The following is an 18,023-nucleotide window of genomic DNA, read 5'->3' as shown; positions in this document are numbered from 1 at the left end:
GTTTCCTCTTGTTATAAAGAACAAATAGTTATTGGCTTTTGCATTTCTGTATTAACTTTTGTTTTGCAAGTTATTATTGGTCACAAAAATCCTGATATAGTGCAATTTGTAATTACTGCTTTTGGTATAGTATAATCTGTCAGTTTATGTATGCACCATATAGCTTTTATAACTAGCAGTGTCATATGTCCTATCTTAGACTGTAGCATAATGTTGAAATTATTTTTTCATGTAACTAACTCAGAAAATGGTGTAAAAGAATTAAAAGTGATTTGCCACATTCGGGGACTGTCTTATCTGAAAGACAAGATAACAGAAATAGAAGCCAGAGCACCCAATAAAAGGGAAGAATTTATTGACCCTCATTATTAGGGAATGAAAATACAACAAGAAAAAATAAAATATATTGGTCTCATCTACAAGATGGCATGAAGATAAGTCAAAGGTTAAAACTCAAATTTGAATATATATAAAAATCCTTATGACTATTAATGTAACAGCATATAGAGAACACATGGTTTAAGAACGGTTTTATAGACAACATGGTTTAAGTTAACAGAGTGCAAATAGCCAAGCATCCCAGTACCTGGATTTATCTCTTTTATCCCTTAACAAACTTTTATAAAACTTTTCAATAGTGAGCTGTGTTTCTCACAATCTCACAAAGTATTAGTGCAGCTCTCTGCAGGGCACCCACCACACGCTGCTCCCAGCAAACACAGCCAACACAGCCCATTGCTTAAATAATCTCAGTTGGTTCAGGCACTCAAAAGCCACATCCACCCTTGGAAAAACAATTCATAAAAGCCAGCATTCCACCCCGGGAAGTGGACATGAGAATTAACTATTTAATTAACAAAGGAATGCCTGTCTCTGAGAGGATCACTGCAGAAGCAAGCCTGGCTTTCCCAGCTGCTGTTACACAAACAGTTAAATGCAACAAGGCCCAGCCCTGCATCTCACAGCAGCCACAACTGCAGGAACTCGGTGGCTCTGCTCTTCTTCCAGAAAGAGGAACCCAAACAAACCAACCTCCCTCCCTTCTGAGGCAAAGTATTGCATGGCCAAGCAGCTCCAGAGGCATCTGGTTTAAAGATCTTTAATTATTTGTTGTTGTTAAGTGTGAACAGATGAGAGGGAGGGAGGGAGAGGAGGAAAGATTTCAATCTGTAGGTGGGTGAAGCTCAGATTAGCAAGGTATTAAGGACAGCAAGGCAGGGATGCCAATGAGGTGCTGGCCTGAAAATAGCCCCACAATGACCTATCTGCTCTCCCAGCTGGATCAGGAGATCCATGGCCATGGAGCCAGGGCTCTGTGACTGCTGGGGAAGGATGGGAGATTGCAGGAGTATTGGAAAAAGCTGCTGAGGCTGAGGATAAAAGGGTTATATTGAAGCAGCAGTCTGAATTTTTGAACAGAGTCTACTTTTTCCAGCAATACCTGCTCAGAGTTGCACCAAAAATCAAAAAAGTCTCTTCAACACATGCATGTGCAGGAAGGAGAGGGAGCCTTTTATTGCAGAGTTGGTCTGGAAAAATCAGGAGATGTAGGAGAGTGTGATGCTGCTGCTTTCCATCTCCCTACAGCACAGCCACACAAGAAAGAACTAAATTTGGGAATTTACCTGAATAAACCCTTCCCAAAGGTAAATACTCAGGAGACACATCCCCTGGGGATGTCCAGCAGGATCCACTATCCCTGCTGCAAACAAAACCAGGGAAAGACAATTCTGCTGCTCTTTCTGATGTGCAGGGGCTCCTCTGAGCAGCAGGGGTGAGAAAAGATGTTCTGGTACTGCAGGAATTCATCTGGGGGTTTAGACTGGAGGCTGGGAGGGTGGGGAAGCCCAGGGAGCAGCAAGGTGTCCTTGCCCATGGCAGGGCTTGGGATGAGAGGATTTTTAAGAAGAACCATGCTGGGACTATGTGATCTGACAAGGAGCCCCTGGGAGCAGGAAAAGCCCATGGAGACACCTCATGCCAGGCTCTGGGACTCCCCAAAATTCCCTCCAGGCCTGGGAAATGCATATGAGCCTCCAGAATATCTCAGGAGTACAAAACAAATGAGGGGCACCCAGCCCACAACCAGACCTGCTCTACAGGAGCTGTGCTCTGACATGCAACTTTTAGATAAATCTCCCACACCTCCTAAACCTGATAAAATACAACATATTCCAGTTATTAAATTATTCCAGTTATTAAAAAGGAAACAAAAAATCTTCCTGCAAGCCACACAAGAGCTGTTGAAATGACTGCTGGTGGGAAAAATACAAGTGGTGTTTTGGAAACAAGATAAAAACACTAAAGTACACACCAAAAGATGTTAAACAGTCACAGAAGTTGGAGTTTGGGGGTTGTTCAGGTCTTTTTGTTTTGTTTGTGTGGTTTTTAGAGGTAAGGGTGGGGCTACCAGATATAGCACAGGATATAAATAAAAATACACATGAGGTTATCTTTTAAAAGTAAATATATTATTATTTGTCCTTGAGCATTGCAAAAGCTTTTCACTGGGTCTGAAAAAAACTTAAATCCACAAATATTTCATGTGGGTGAGGGCATAAAAAGTACAGTGGCAGAGCTCCTGCTGAAATATGCAGCCACAACAGCACTGACAACAAGGGTCTAATTCTAGGTTTGATTTCACATCAGCAGTGAAACAATGAGGGGTCTGGAATTTATCTGATCCCAACACAAACTTGTGCTGCTCTGGATCAGTCTGAAATGTAAGACATGGCACCATGTAAATTCAGACTTAATGGGGACACAGTTGAGCTCCTGGACAGCACAAGGAGACCACGTTCCTGGCTGGTTTTGGGATTTCTTGCCCTCCCCAAAGACAATCTGCAGCAGACAGGCTGCCAGCAGCAAGGCTGCAGGCTCTCCTTCCTTTCTGGAGCAGCAAGGAGGAAGGATCAATATTCAGAAAGCTCTTGAGAAGCAGTGGAACAGCCCCTGGGGAGCAGAGCAGACACAGCGCCAGCCCAAAATTCAGGAGGCCTGGAGCTCCTTAGCCCACTAAAAGCCACTTTTTGCCAAGTAACCAATTTCCTTACACTCTCCAGTAAATAAAACATGAAGGGCAGGCAGAGACATAAAATATGAATGCACCCACGTCCGAAAGCAACAGGCCCTGTTATTGTAGATGGTGCATAAATCATTGAGGACAAGGGGACTTGTGTCCCCTAAGGGAGGGCACAGAATTGGGGGTCAGACAGCAGGCAAGGGAGCTTGATATGAAGAAATGTTGCATCTATGTTCTCCTTTGTGATCTGCACTGCCTAAAAATAGCAGAAACCACTTTAGTTCATGGATTATTTAGTCAGGCCAGATGGGTGAAAGGCAGAATGAAGCCTCAAGACAAACTTCAGATGATTTTGGTGGGGGCCTCCACCAAACCCAGCACTTGGAATGGGATGGCACAGCATAGAATCCCAGAATGGTCTGGAATTGATAAAAATTGATAAAACCCATCCTGCCATGGGCAGGGACACCTTCCACTGTCCCAGGCTGCTCCAAATGTCCAGCCTGGCCCTGGGCACTGCCAGGGATCCAGGGGCAGCCACAAATTCTCTGGGCCTGCCCACCCACAGGAGTCTCACTGGGAATTCAGCCAGAATGACCAAAATGCTCCTCTCTGTCTGATTTCCCTGCCTGGGGCCACGACAGCAGTGATGAACTGCACTGCTAAAACTCACTGCTGTGTCTATTTTCCAGAGCTTTGCCACACAAACACAACATCTTTACAATTTCAAGTGTTTGCAGTTACAAGTGTTGCCATGTAATTTCTCTAGGGAGGAGTAATAGCTGCTTTATGGAAAACTTGCCCCCAATCACTGCCATCTCCTTTTTCTTGAGATTTTTTTTATTCCAGGCAGTTGACTGACAAATAACACTGCTGCTTCCAATGCACAACATCTTGCCTTTTTTGTGTTTGTACAGTTTGATTGAAAAGGCACAGCAGCTTTCAGACAGCTGGTGGCAGCCAGCAACCTCCAAGTTCAGTCATGACAACCCTGGAGGCAGCTGAAAACCACTTTCCACTGTGAAAATGTGAGCCCAAGTATTTTTGGACTACCTTTTTACTACTCTGTAGGCTTGAGGTGATTTTGCAGGCAGATGGATGAGCTCAGACTGTGCTCAGCTGTGTCAGTGAATTCTCTAGGACAGGACATGCAAAGCTCCAAGCCAGTAGTGCTCAGGTCTTTCGGGGACTTCAGATTTCTCTTTCCTGCCTTACAAAGCTCAACAGGTCCCCACTGAAGATCCACAAATTGCCAAGTCTGTCCTAACACTCACTTGTGGATGCCTCCTCCTCTGATTATTCAAAGATTCAACAGAACTGAAATCTTCAACCCAAAGTTATTTCTGAGTATAAATCCACTTCACAGAGTCCCAGAACAGTTTGAGTTGGGAGGGACCTTAAAGCCCATGCAGTTCCATCCCCTGCCATGGGCAGGGACACCTTCCACTGTCCCAGGCTGCTCCAAGCTCTTTGCAGCTCTGCTCACCTGTTTTCCAAGGTACTTTTTAGGCAGGACTCCCTCTCTGCTTCAAAGCTCTGCATGGCAAACTGTATTATTCAGAAATCTCACAAAATCAGGGAAATCGCTGAGAAAAATCAGGAGCATCCATCTCAAAATGAGACCTAGACAAGAACCTGCAGGAGTGTTTGTGTTCTTTGACTTTTTTCTTCCTTATTTTCCTTTCTATCTCAGTAGAGTCTGTTCTTCAGTCTCTCCTTTCCTCCATCCTTTGAGGCTCCTCCCAAGCCCAGGTCACGTGCTTTCCAGCCCAGTGGCATAATCCAGATTGTCCAGAAAATCCAGAAAAATCCACAATCCAGAAAATCACCAGGATTAGGAGAAAGTGGAGAGGCTGCTAGAACCAGGGAAATGCCAAACTACCACCAGAAAGAGAGGGCAGAGTATTTTAGATAACTTTGTGGGGTCTCCTTATCCTCCTCCATGCCCAAAAGAAGGAGAATCAGTGTGAAAGGATCCCAAGAACTGTAAATAAATGATGACCCTGTTCATCAATGAGCTCAGGCTGCAATGAAGTGAAAGACACAGCAGGCTCTGTAATCACTCACAATAAACCCCCCCAACAGGATCACTCCTGCACTGATGGCTCAATTATGCCCGGGCAGAACGTTACACAACATTAAACATTAACAAAAGTCTGAGCCTGGGTCACTTTTCTCCCAGATAAATCCAAATCAGTAACCTAGTGCTCTTAGCTTAAGTAACCCAGAATTACCAGATCAATTCTTTTCCCACCTTTCCTTTCACATTTGATAAAAGCCAGGCCACCACCAGAGAGAAAAATGTTTGCAAACAGTCCCTGTGCTAAACAGTTATCATTTAAAACACATTTATATTGTTATCATTTAAAACACATTTATATTGTTATCATTTAAAACACATGTGGCTTGGGAAAGAGGTGCTGATGTAAATTTAGGAGCTCAGAAATTAAACCAGGGGCAAACTGGTTCTGGGCTATGAGGCTTCACTCTCAGCTCCCCAGAAGCATTTCTTCCCTCCTCTAAAATCCTGTTCCCAGCAAACAGTTGCACCACTTCTGTTCCCACAAGCTGCTAGGAGATCTGTGAAGGCAAACACAGCAGAAAAGCTGCTTTCATTTCTCATTTGGCTTTTGCAATATCACTTTTCATAACTCCACCAGAATTAGAGATCCCCTCACCACCTGAAACATCTGTCCACTCTCTCTGTGCAATTGTATTAAGAAAAAATAAAGTTTCTCAAGGTTTGCCCAACAGATCACAGGATGCCAGGGTGTGTGAGGCTGCAGGAGCTCAGTGGGCACCTGGTGTCCCCTCCCTGCCCCAGCAGGGCCATCCCAGAGCCCAGGGCACAGCATTGTGTGCAGCCAGCTGTGCCCCAGCCCCAGGGAGGAGAGCCCCCAGGCCGTGTGGGCAATGTGCTCAGGGCTGGGCACTGCCCAGGGCACAAGTTGTGCCTCCTGTGCAGGGCAATTGCTGGGCTCAGGCCCTGCCCGTGGCTCTGGTGCCATGGCTGGGCCCCGGAGCAGAGCCTGGGCCCTGCTCTGCCCCTCCCTGCAGCCAGGCCCAGCCAGGCCTGAGGGCCCCTCTCAGCTGGGGCTCCTCTCCAGGCTGAGCAGCCCCAGCTCCCTCAGCCTGGCCTGGAAGGGCACCCACATGCTCCAGGCCCTTGCTCAGCTCCAGCAGCTCCTGGCCCTGCTGTGCTCAGCACCCAGAGCTGGACACAGCACTGCAGAGGTGCCTCCAGGGCTGCCCCAGGGCCAGCATCCCTCCCTGCCCTGCTGCCAATGCTCTGCTGCTGCCCCCGGCTCCATTGGCCTCCTTGGGCCAGGACACTCTGCTGGCTCAGGGACAGCTCGGTGTCCCCACACACTCTGCTGGCTCAGGGACAGCTCGGTGTCCCCACACACTCTGCTGGGTCAGGGACAGCTCGGTGTCCCCAGGACACTCTGCTGGCTCAGGGACAGCTCGGTGTCCCCTTCAGGACACTCTGCTGGGTCAGGGACAGCTCGGTGTCCCCAGGACACTCTGCTGGGTCAGGGACAGCTTGGTGTCCCCAGGACACTCTGCTGGCTCAGGGACAGCTCGGTGTCCCCAGGACACTCTGCTGGCTCAGGGACAGCTCGGTGTCCCCAGGACACTCTGCTGGCTCAGGGACAGCTCGGTGTCCCCACACACTCTGCTGGGCCAGGGACAGCTCGGTGTCCCCAGGACACTCTGCTGGGTCAGGGACAGCTCGGTGTCCCCTTCAGGACACTCTGCTGGCTCAGGGACAGCTCGGTGTCCCCCAGGTCTGTCCCACAGAGCTGCTCCAGCATCCTGTGTTGTTGGTGAGGTTGTTCTGTGTTGTTTTAACCTCAGTGCAACATCCAAACACTCTGAGAGAGCTGAACAATGCCAGGATTTAGGTGGGGTGTGACTGGCTTAGAACAGACAAACCAATGTCCCCAGAGCAAAGCAGGTGGCTGAGATGAAAAGGGAAAATTGCAAAACACCAAAGGAGTTTGAAATCATATGGAAAAAACCCAGAAAGCTGGGAAGATGAAACTGAAATCAAAGTTACACCAAAACTCACTTGCTGGTGGTCTTTCAACTAAATCCTTCTCACCCATAATGCTTAATACCCAACAATCCCAAAGCATCAGCTTCTCCAATACAAATAAACTGGAGTCAAATGTCTTCAACTTCATTGTTTTAAAAAATAAATCAAGTATTACAGCATCCATATTCTTAGTGGTGAAAAAAACCTGCTTGACTGCTGAAGTGATCTTTTAAATTTACATAATTTAAATATTAAATATATTAAATAAATTTAATATACCTATCACTGAGACCAATGAATTTTTACTCCTGGTTAAAGCAGCCCAGTAATCTGTGAGAAATCATGCTGAAGTGTTGTGAAACTTAAATGAATAAAAATACCTGCTTGTCTTCAAGATTCTCTTTCAGAGAAGTGTAACTTCAATTCTTAAATTCACTTTTAAAAGGTAGAACAACTCCAGGAAAAGGGAAACTGATACTGAATTCCACCTTGTATTCACAGCTTCTCAAAATGAATAAATGCTCTTTGTCTTCAAAGTATTTGCCCAGGAAATGTGACAGGTTTTCTAAACACAGTATTACATAAACATTCTTTAGCTATGAAAAATAACTGCTGCAGTCCCTTCACCACATCCTGTGCAGGGAATGCTTGGTACAGGGTGAATCCTGGGTTTTAGGATGTATCTAGGATATCTGAAATGTCCCTGGATATTTCTTTCTAAACACTGTACAGGCTGGATCACTGCTACAACACATGCTACAACAACAGCAGCTGAACCAAGGAGAACTCAAACTGTTCTAAAAGCTGATAAAGAGTTTTAAAAAAAATTTAAAAAGCAAATAAAAGTAAATTCAAACTCCCAAAATCAAAGGGGAAAAAAAGCAGCAGGAAACAAACTTTTCCCAAATAAAAAAAATTTGTTTTTCTAACTGGTTTTAGGAGTTCAGTTGTTTTAGGAAAGGCAACAGAAAATATATCAAAAGGACTAGTGATAACCACAAGGAACAGTGATAAACACTGAAGGCTGGTGACAAAACACTGTACAGCAAACACTTCCTAAAAGCAACTTTAGAAGTCCATAGTTTCCAAAGCAGAGTTATTTCCCCTTGGCTTGTCTGTTGACACTTCACACACTTATTGCAAAATAAAGTCTCTTCTGAGAGTGTCATATTACACATTCACATTCAGCGAAATCACACCCTCACTATTTTTTGGTTTTGCTTTTTTTTCCCCTACAAGTAGAACTTTCCTCATAAAACAGCAGAATAAGAACAATTCAAAGAGCAGAGTAAATCTCCTTAAATCTTCATCCTTAATTTGGGCAGACTAACCCAGATGAGCTTAAACCAAACCTTTCCAGTGGGAGCCTTCACTTGAATTCCAGTCCCTGCACACCTGGGCTGTGTCACCTGTGCCAGCAGAGCTCAACAAGATTTTCTCAGAGGCATCCCCCTCCTCCTCTCCTGTGCCTGGGTGATTGCACGGTGGAAAACCTGCTTTTGCTGGTTTTTTGCAGGAAAACCTGTTCTTCTCCTGCTTTTCTGCAGACAAGGAGTATGAGCAAGTCCTTCCCCTTTCGGTGGCAGCAGCGAGTTGTGAGAGCAGCCCTGCTGGATGCTGAAACCAATGCTCACATTTCCTAATCCACCTTTCTATTTTTAACCAGAGTCATTTCCCCCCACCTCCTCTGCCATGCAGACAGCTGCAGAAAGCAGCTGGAGACAACAGAGTGCTCCATCAGGGCAATTTTCCTGGCCAAAACCCATCCTCAGGCCAGAGGAGAGTGCACAAGGGACATTCCCAAGGTGTGCTCCTTCTGCTTGTCCCTTGTGGCCTCAGCAGTTCTGACTGCACACAGAGTGTGGTAACCTGGTTACCCAAAGGATCATGGCTCACCTGAACTGGCTCAGATCCCAGTCAGCACCTCTTGTCCCTAAAACCTCAAAGGAGAAAGGATCCAGAGCATGACTCTGCTCCTGTACTGGGAGCAGATCCCAGGACAGGGAGGAAGGACCACTCTGCCCTCTGTAAGCAGCATCACCACCTGACATAGCACTTGGGAACATTTCTGGGGTGTTCCCAGCACAGAGACCTCCTTCCACAAGCTCCCACCCTCCTGGGGAAAGGTCTGGAGTCACCTTCTCCTCCAGGTTTGGATATCTCCTCCCCCAGGCACTTGGCATTAGGTGTCAGACCCTGAGTTCTCTCCTCACATGGGAGAGCAGCTTTAAAAAGCTAATGTGCAGCCAGGCTGTAAAGTTAACCAAGCAAAAAGGGCACTTTCCTGAGCAGCAGGAGCAGTTTGGAGCTTTCCCAGGCAGCTGGAAGGCTGGGCAAGCAGAGCTCAGGCTGAGCAGGGTGCTGAGCTGTGCCAAACTTGGGCACGCAGCACTCGGGGCATGGGCTAGCACTGAAGGTGAGGTCCAGCTTTCTGAGCTGTGCCCTCCAGTTGGATTAATCCTCTCCCTGGAGATGCCTGAAAATGCCCTGGTAGGACCAGGCAGACCTTTGGCAGAAGACAGCCAGGCTGAGAGTTTGGCACTTTAAACAGATCCAGCTTAGGGGGGGAAGGCACCACTCCAACACCGACTCAGGGAGCTTAGAGGAGTTTAGCTGGAAGTTTTGAGTCATGCTCTTGGACATGGGCAGCTAGAACAGGTTAAGCCCTTCTTGAACCCTTTTTCTTTGTTCAGGCAATGGCTGCAAACATCACAAATGGAACTACTTCTGCTGTTGTCCATGTGCTACAGATTTTCCATGCTTTAAGTTACTCACTGCCAACACGATCAATCAAAATGTAAAGCAACTGCAGACAGGACTGTACAGACTCTGAGTATTAAATGCTTCAGAGAAACCCATCACTTACATGCCTACAGAAACAAAAGTCAACCAAAACAGAAGCCTGGTGTGGAATTAAGCACAGCAAGACCCACAGCAAATCTTCCCAGCTCAAAGGGATTTGAATCACAGGATGCCAGGAAACGAAGCTGCTGAGCAAAAACACTCCATAAGCCATGAACCCACGTGAAATTACATTTCATTAATGAATGACAGTGTTTACAAGTAAGTAAATGCTGTGTTTCCCCTCTGCCTTAGCTGGAGCTGCTCTCTTAGGAAAAAGACCTCAGGGTGAGCAGGTCCTCTCCCATCATTAATCCACTGGACTGCAGCACTTTGTTAACAGGCACAGAAACCACAGCAGCAGCAAACACCCACGTGTGAAACCAAGATCTGCAACTAATTTCATTTCTTACCTTCTGGAAAAGGGGAATTTCAGGGAAACCTCTTTAGCATCTTTTACAGGCACCAGGCCTGTGGGTTAATGATTTACCTGACAGTGCTGTTAAGCAGATTAGATAAGAGTGGTTTTGTTATGGTCTGTTTTCCTGCCTTTGTCTGCATAACCAAATCAACTGGCAAATGAAGAAGGCAGGGTATTACTTGACAGAGCAGGAAGAAATTAAAATGCTCCTCTCAGCTTGCTCACACCATCCTGCTACAAAAACACATTTTTTATACAGATACACGTGCCCATCTGTACACACACAATCTAAGAACCAACGCCTGGAGTAGCTCTTCTCTGTGTGTGCACTTGTGTGTTCATATACACAAATATATGTATCAAAAATACACACAGATAAGCCACTGCAGGCAGTTTGGTTCAGTTTCTTCCCCAGAAGTCAAATTAAAAAGAAAACCTCCTTGACTCATAGCTCTAAATCTATTATAAAGCTTCTAGCTTAAAGCATTGAGTTCCAAAGAGGTTTAGGCTGAGCAGAAGAGGCGGCCGTGCCCAAAACGCACAAATAGGATCACAGCCCCTGGAAAGACTCCGCAGCGGATCCAGGGATGAAGTTCTGTTCCCCTGTGCCCTCTGAGAGCGTTTCTGTGTTCTCCCAGTGACTCACGGGCTGCTCACACCCGGGGCGACCCTGCTGTACACTCACAGCTGTGTTCATGCTGCCGGGCAGCGGTGACACTGTGACACACACGGAGCAGGCACAGGCACTCTACAACATCACACAAAGTCTAAAACACCTCCTTGCTCCTGCTCCTTCCTACAAACACGGCAAACAACCGCCCTGGGGATATCTGGCAGCAGTCAAGGGGAGGTCAGGCATGGGGTGAGCAGCCCAAGGTGCCACCAAAGGGGACAGCAGATTGTCGCTGGCTTTTAGTTTGTGCCGTTGCCACGCTGTGTAACTCTGGCTGTCTCCCACAGGTGTGCTGCAAACAAACCTCCAAACCCAGAAACCAGGGGGAGATTGCGTGTCCCGGCAGGAGGTGAAGCTGCCTGATGGAAACACAGCCCTGCCCCACACAACCTGGGGGACAAGCCACCAGCAGGTCACTGCTGTCCCACATGCTGGCAGCCTGGCTGGTTTCTAGTAAAAAAGACCTCAAGCTAAACTGAAAACTAAGATTAAAACCAAGCAGTGAACAACAAAGTAACCACAAATTTAAGCGCCACTTTCAAAAAAGTCACCCAGGCAAAAAGACAACCAGCTCCCCATAGCTGTGCTGTAGACCTGGCCGTACCCAAGCCCCTCTGTGCCTCCTCAAACGCAGCAGAGCCAAACACCCCTCAACTCCAAACACTCCAAACACTCCAACGGGACCATCCGGAGGGGAAAGAGCTACTCACTGCTGGAAATGAGGCGGCAGAGAGCAGCAGCAAACGCGGCTCGTCCTCTGGCAGCCGCAGCCGCTCCCGGCAGCAGCAGGACGGGGACACGGCGGCGGCGCGGCCACTCCCGGAGCGCGGAGCCCCGACTTCCTTCGCCTTCAAAGTTCGCCTTTCAACTTCCCCCGGGCTGGGCTTCCTCAGAGCTCCTCCGCCGGCCGCTCGCCAGCCCTGCGGGAAGCTCCTGCGGAGGGAAAGGCGGAGAGGTGAGCGGAGATCCGAGATCCAGAGGGGATGGATGGAGCGGCAGCGCTGCCGCCGCTCCTCCCGCGGGCGCGCCAGTGCGTCAGCGCCGGGAGAGGAGGGGACGGAGCGCCCGCCACAGGAGCAGCAGCGGCAGGAGGAGGAGGAGGAGGAAGAGGCCGGGAGTGCCAGCCCGGCCGCGGGTGGTGCAACAGATCCCGGCAGGGCTGCCCTGCCGGCAAACAGCGCCTGAAACACAGGGAAATGGGGACATCGCCCATGTTCGGTCTGGTGATTCCTGCTGGACATGCGGAACGCTTTCGTTAAGTGTCACTTAAAAGTCACTGCAGGGAGGAAGGATTCATTTTTCCAGTATATATCAGTCCTACCCTAGAAATTTAAAAAAAATCCCTCCACCAAAAAGAAAAGTCGTGTTCCACCACACTAACACAAAGCAACAACCAATTCATTCCTCAAGCTTTCCATGAATTTTTGGCTCCAGCAGCAGCGGAGTCCCTGGCCAGGCAGCACCACCTCCCCCCGAGGGCTGGCATCCAGCCTCTATCCCAAAGGGCACAGCAAGGACTGGAAGCACACGGGATCTCCAGGATCCACGGGAAAGGCCGGGGAAAGCATCTCAGGTGAGAGGGAGCAGAGATGCCTGCTGGCTGCTAACTCGGGGCAGCGGGGAGCTGCTGTAATTCGGTACAAAACCACAACACAAAGCGGGCTGAGTCATGTTGGGAACACTGATGGGATGAGCAGCAGCGCTGGCAGTGTTTTCCAGCAGAGCACGGACTCTCCCCAGCCTGCTGGATCCAACAGAGACACTGGCCAGGAGTGAAGTCAGAGGCGTAGGAAGCAGCCTGCTTCCACTCCATGGATTAAATAATGTGGAAACTGAAAAATAGGCACTAGCAGGAACAAATAGCAGCATTTCTGAGCTCCATCCCGAGAGAGGCAGCCTGCTGCCAGGAATACCGAGGAATCTGCAGAGCTACAGGGTGGAAAAAGAATTTTCAGAAGCTGCACACAGAAATCCTTCCACACTCATCCTATCACACAGAAAACAAGTATTTTATAGGAGTAGCTGCTTTGGGGTTTTTTAATAGATCCACACCCCTGAGCATGGCCCAGCAGTGCTTTTTCCTAACACATGGAGACAGCCAAGCATCCAGTGGAACAATGTGCTCACCATCAGCTCCTCCACAAAGTTTAGACACCTAAAAATGCCCCATGGTCAAGTCCAACTCCCATTTTATTTAAAATCTGAGGAGACATGGAATGAGGCACCAGTGAGCTCTGGAGTTTTTTTTTTTCCAGCAGTCTTTTAGTGACTGGGCTCTATAACACTCAACAGATGTCATCTGCCCAACCTGGGCCTCCTTTCCAGGAGGGATTCTGGAGTGAAAACAGGAATTGCTCATCACCTAAAAATTCTTTAGTCAGTAACAATCCTACAAATCCCTCCCACTGAGAATATACAGGAGGAATCTACAGCCTAATTAGAAGATGCCACAGGCCAAGAAGGACTCCTTGTCATGCTGAGGACACTCACACACCTCTCAGGACAGCACAAGTCACCTGGTGAGGCCAGAGGCCAACTCAGTAACTCCCTCCAGACAATAAATGCGTTCAGATTTGACAGAAATGCTCTTGTGCTCCTCCAGCAGATCTTATCTTGGTGATATTTTTTTCCCCCATGATCCAGGCCTGTGTGAGTTCAGTGACCTCAAGGCACATAACAAAGGCAGCCCTGTGTTCCCACGAGTCAGGTGGGGCCAGAAGGGAGAAGAAAAGACAGTTGGACGAGTATTACAGGTAATTAAAAGGGAGCTTTGAGAACACCTTTTCAACCGTGGTGAATTTAAATACTGCATGTGTCCAGACAGATACAACATAACACCCTGCAAAGCCCTAAACAAATAAAAAGAAACACAATGAACTCTTCCACTGGATGTGCAAAGGGGAGGGTGTTTTTCTCTCCTACACAGTGCAGCCAGGACATATTTAGCCTAAGGGCTGAAGGAGAGGACAGCCTGAGCTGATGACATAATTTTCTTTCTATAGGACTGGATATCTGGGACTACTGCCCTCAGTTCAGTGGCTGTTGCTGCTTCACCTCTACCTTCTCCCATCCTGCTTCAACAGGAGAGTGACAATCACCCAAAAAATGCCTGAAGAATAGAGATGGCCACAGACATGTTGTTTATTTCCCACCAGAACACGAGCAATGTGACAAAAACCAGATTTGAGGTTGACTGCTGGCACTGAGGAGAAAGGGAAGCTACCCCAGTGCTCCACTGCTGCTGTGTCTTGATCATTCAAGAGTAATTTGGAATGTCCTTCCAAAGGCCTGGGGAAATGCCTTCCTTGCCTTGACAGCTTAAATCTGCCTATACACCGAAAACAGTCAGGTTATGTTGAGCCCCCTTTTATCCTATCAATCAGAAAGGAATTCTGCATTAGCAGGTGAAATCCAGCACTGAGGGTGGCAATGAAAGTCTTGGGCAAGTGAGAAAAAACTGCTCAGAATCCCGGGATAACTGAGGCTGGAAAATCCCTGCCAGCCCCTGGAGTCCCAGCTGTGCCCAGTGCCCACCTTGTGCCCAGCCCAGAGCACTGAGTGCCACCTCCAGCCCTGCCTGGGACACCTGCAGGGCTGGGCACTGCAAAGCTCCCTGGGCAGCCCCTGCCAAGGCCTGAGCACCCTTTCCATGCAGAAATTGCTGCTGCTGTCCCAGCTGAGCCTCCCCTGGCCCAGCCTGAGGCCCTTTCCCCTTGTCCTGTCCCTGTTCCCTGGCAGCACAGCCCGACCCCCCCTGGCTGTCCCCTCCTGGCAGGGAGTTGTGCAGAGCCACAAGGGCCCCCTGAGCCTCCTTTGCTCCAGGCTCAGCCCCTTGCCAGCTCCCTCAGCCCCTCCTGGGGCTCCATTCCCTGCCCTGGACACGCTCCTGCCCCTCCAGGTCCCTCTTGGACTGGGGACCCAGAACTGGACACAGCCCTGGGGTCCCTCAGCAGGGCCAGCCCATCATTGTCACTGTGTGATGTGTTCACAGGGCTTCAAATCAAGAATATAAATCTACACATCCACCTCATATATCCCAAAAAACCTTCAAAGCTTTTTTTTTTTTTTGTCTGTCCATTCAAGTAACTTGTCCTGGCCACTGACACATCAGAAAAAATGTGCTACAGAGGAATTATAAAGCTACTCTGACCTTAAAAGTGTTTGCATTAAAACACTTAGAGAAGTAATGTGAAACTTCATTATTACACATGTAATTAAATAATAATTATTATTTCATCTGTGTTACAGCATTAAAAGCCATTACAACTTCTTGTGTGGAAGGCTCTTAATGGACACTAAAAATATTGATGTTACAATGGGGTTTTGAGAGAAACTAAAAAACTCTGAAACAGCTGAGTTTAAAAATCTCTCAAGTACTATCAGAACAAGTTCCAGAAGCAGCAGATGAAGTGCTTAGGTGTGTTTGCTAACACAAAGGGAGATTCCAGAGCGCTGATGTGCTCATCAGTTCCAGCAGTGAAGTTTCCCGGCAGGAATGCTGTGTCATGGAACTCGGTGTGACTCACAGAGCAACGTCCGCAGGAAACCACTCTGCTCCCTCTCTCCCTAAAAAAAGCTCAGCCTCGCCTGCAAGTTGAACTGAGTTCCCTGAGCAGAATTCCTCCCATTTCAGCATCATGTGCTCCAGCACGTATGCAAGAGGGAAGGTGTATTTTAAACCCTGGCAGCAAACCAGAATCGTCTGGAAAATCGGCTGGAAGCTCCTCCTGGTTGAGCAGGGAGTGAAGAAACACCTCGTGCTGCTGTGTTTGGACACGTGGGTGTCCTTTGCCCTCGCAGTTTTGCAACCCGGGATGCTCTGCCAGGCTGAGCTGATCCCGGGCACTCCCAGCCCACTTAAACCCTACAAAGCCCCAGCCACACTGGGACAGCTCTGAGGGATCACACACCTTCCTTGTGTCACTCTGAAAGGGACGGCAGAAGCAGCAGTGGGATCCAAAACCCCTGAGGTCCACCAGGATTTGGGACCTCACGATGAGGTGTCTTCACTCCGTGCCATCCATCACCCAAGCAGCTCCTGCAGTTCTCATCTAATCTAAATGGATAAAATCCTCACTCTGCTCATCATGTGTGTTGCCCAGCCTTCTGTTCTTTTTGATTCAGGGCTGTGGTTGACCTTTAGATCCTTGGAGAAACACATGGAGTGTCCCAGGGGTGGCTCTGCAGAGCTCAACACCCAGCACCTCTCCAGGAATGGCAATTCCATCCAGGGCATGTGCAATCACAAACCCACATCAAAGCAAGAATTTACCACCACTGAGGTCCCTTTTGAGCCTGGAAGAGTGAAGCTTTCCATAAAAGAGAAAAATAGAAAGGAGATGCCCTTTCCAAAGCCCCCACTCAACGATAAGGACATTTTTCACCTCACGATGAGGTGTCTTCACTCCGTGCCATCCATCACCCAAGCAGCTCCTGCAGTTCTCATCTAATCTAAATGGATAAAATCCTCACTCTGCTCATCATGTGTGTTGCCCAGCCTTCTGTTCTTTTTGATTCAGGGCTGTGGTTGACCTTTAGATCCTTGGAGAAACACATGGAGTGTCCCAAGGGTGGCTCTGCAGAGCTGAACACCCAGCACCTCTCCAGGGAAAACACTCTGCAATGGCAACTCCATCCAGGGCATGTGCAATCACAAACCCAGGTAAAAGCAAGAATTTAACACCACTGAGGTCCCTTTTGAGCCTGGAAGAGTGAAGCTTTCCACAAAAGAGAAAAATAGAAAGGAGACACCCTTTTCAAACCCCCCACTCAACAATAAGAATGCTTTTCACATGGCAGGGTATCATTCCCACGTGACTGCATCCCACATCCAGCACTTCCAGCTTGGGAAGTGCCACTCCTATTCCCTGATCCACTTATTCTGCCCTCCCAGAAATCTCATCACCCAGGTGTATTAAAAACCTCTGGTTAAAAAAACCACCACCTCAAAATTCGAGTTTGCTTTTGTCTCTTCCAAACCCAAAATTCCAACCCAGAGGCCTCTGTTACAGAGAGTTTCCTCATCAACCAGTGTAATGGGAAACAGATTGGTGTCCCATTGATTTTTCCATCTAAAGAGTTTGCAGTTTGCCCCACACCTTGGGACAAGGCTGCTGCTATCAGATCCTCTGGCTTCGTTAAAGCCTTAGACACCATCAAGCAAAATAAACATTTCAGAACAACAAACCCAAAGCAATCAAAAACAAACCCAGCCACAACCCCAAGAAACAAAGCAGGAGTTAATACAGGATGATGTTTGGTGCTAAAGTTCAACAGCAGGGCTTGTGGGTGTGGAGGGGGCTTTTTCCTGTTCAAGATAAATCAACCCTGTCTCCACATCCTGAGCGTTTGCTTGCACGCCACAGCCACACCAGGCAGTGAGAAATCCAATCTTTGGGGCTCCTCAGCAAGATGTTTGTTATCTCAAACACCTGACTGCACCTGCTGCTCCTGCCAGCAGCATCTCACTGCCAGCCAGGCAGCAGACCCAGCACTGGGACATTCCACTTCAAGAGTGTGAAGATGAAACACTCATCACCAATTCATCCCAGCCTCCAGTTCCAATTCATCCAGTTCCCAATTCATCCCAGCCTCCAGTTCCAATTCATCCCAGCCTCCAGCTCCCAATTCATCCAGTTCCCAATGCATCCCAGTCTCCAGTTCTAATTCATCCAGTTCCCAATGCATCCCAGCCTCCAGCTCCCAATGCATCCCAGCCTCCAGTTCCCAATTCATCCCAGCCTCCAGTTCCCAGTGCATCCCAGCCTCCAGCTCCCAATTCATCCCAGCCTCCAGCTCCCAATTCATCCAGTTCCCAATGCATCCCAGCCTCCAGTTCCCAATTCATCACAGCCTCCAGTTCCCAATTCATCCAGTTCCCAATTCATCCCAGCCTCCAGTTCCCAATTCATCACAGCCTCCAGTTCCCAATTCATCCAGTTCCCAATTCATCCCAGCCTCCAGCTCCCAATTCATCCAGTTCCCAATGCATCCCAGCCTCCAGCTCCCAATTCATCCAGCTCCCAAT

General features: G+C 48.3%; 1 protein-coding gene across 3 annotated transcripts in view; it reads right to left on the bottom strand.

Moving 5' to 3' along the window:
- SGMS1 (sphingomyelin synthase 1) overlaps positions 1 to 18,023 on the bottom strand; it is a 98,277-nt gene that overhangs the window by 24,950 nt on the left and 55,304 nt on the right. For all 3 annotated transcript variants that reach the window (XM_058029584.1, XM_058029586.1, XM_058029585.1), the window contains one exon: positions 11,707 to 11,929. The gene's annotated coding sequence lies outside the window, so the exon portion shown is untranslated. The remainder of the gene's footprint in view (positions 1 to 11,706; positions 11,930 to 18,023) is intronic.

Source organism: Melospiza georgiana, chromosome 8 (assembly GCF_028018845.1).
Source record: "Melospiza georgiana isolate bMelGeo1 chromosome 8, bMelGeo1.pri, whole genome shotgun sequence".
Taxonomy (NCBI): domain Eukaryota; kingdom Metazoa; phylum Chordata; class Aves; order Passeriformes; family Passerellidae; genus Melospiza; species Melospiza georgiana.
The sequence above is the reverse complement of the archived record's forward strand: the minus strand, read 5'-3'. Positions and strand labels throughout refer to the sequence as shown.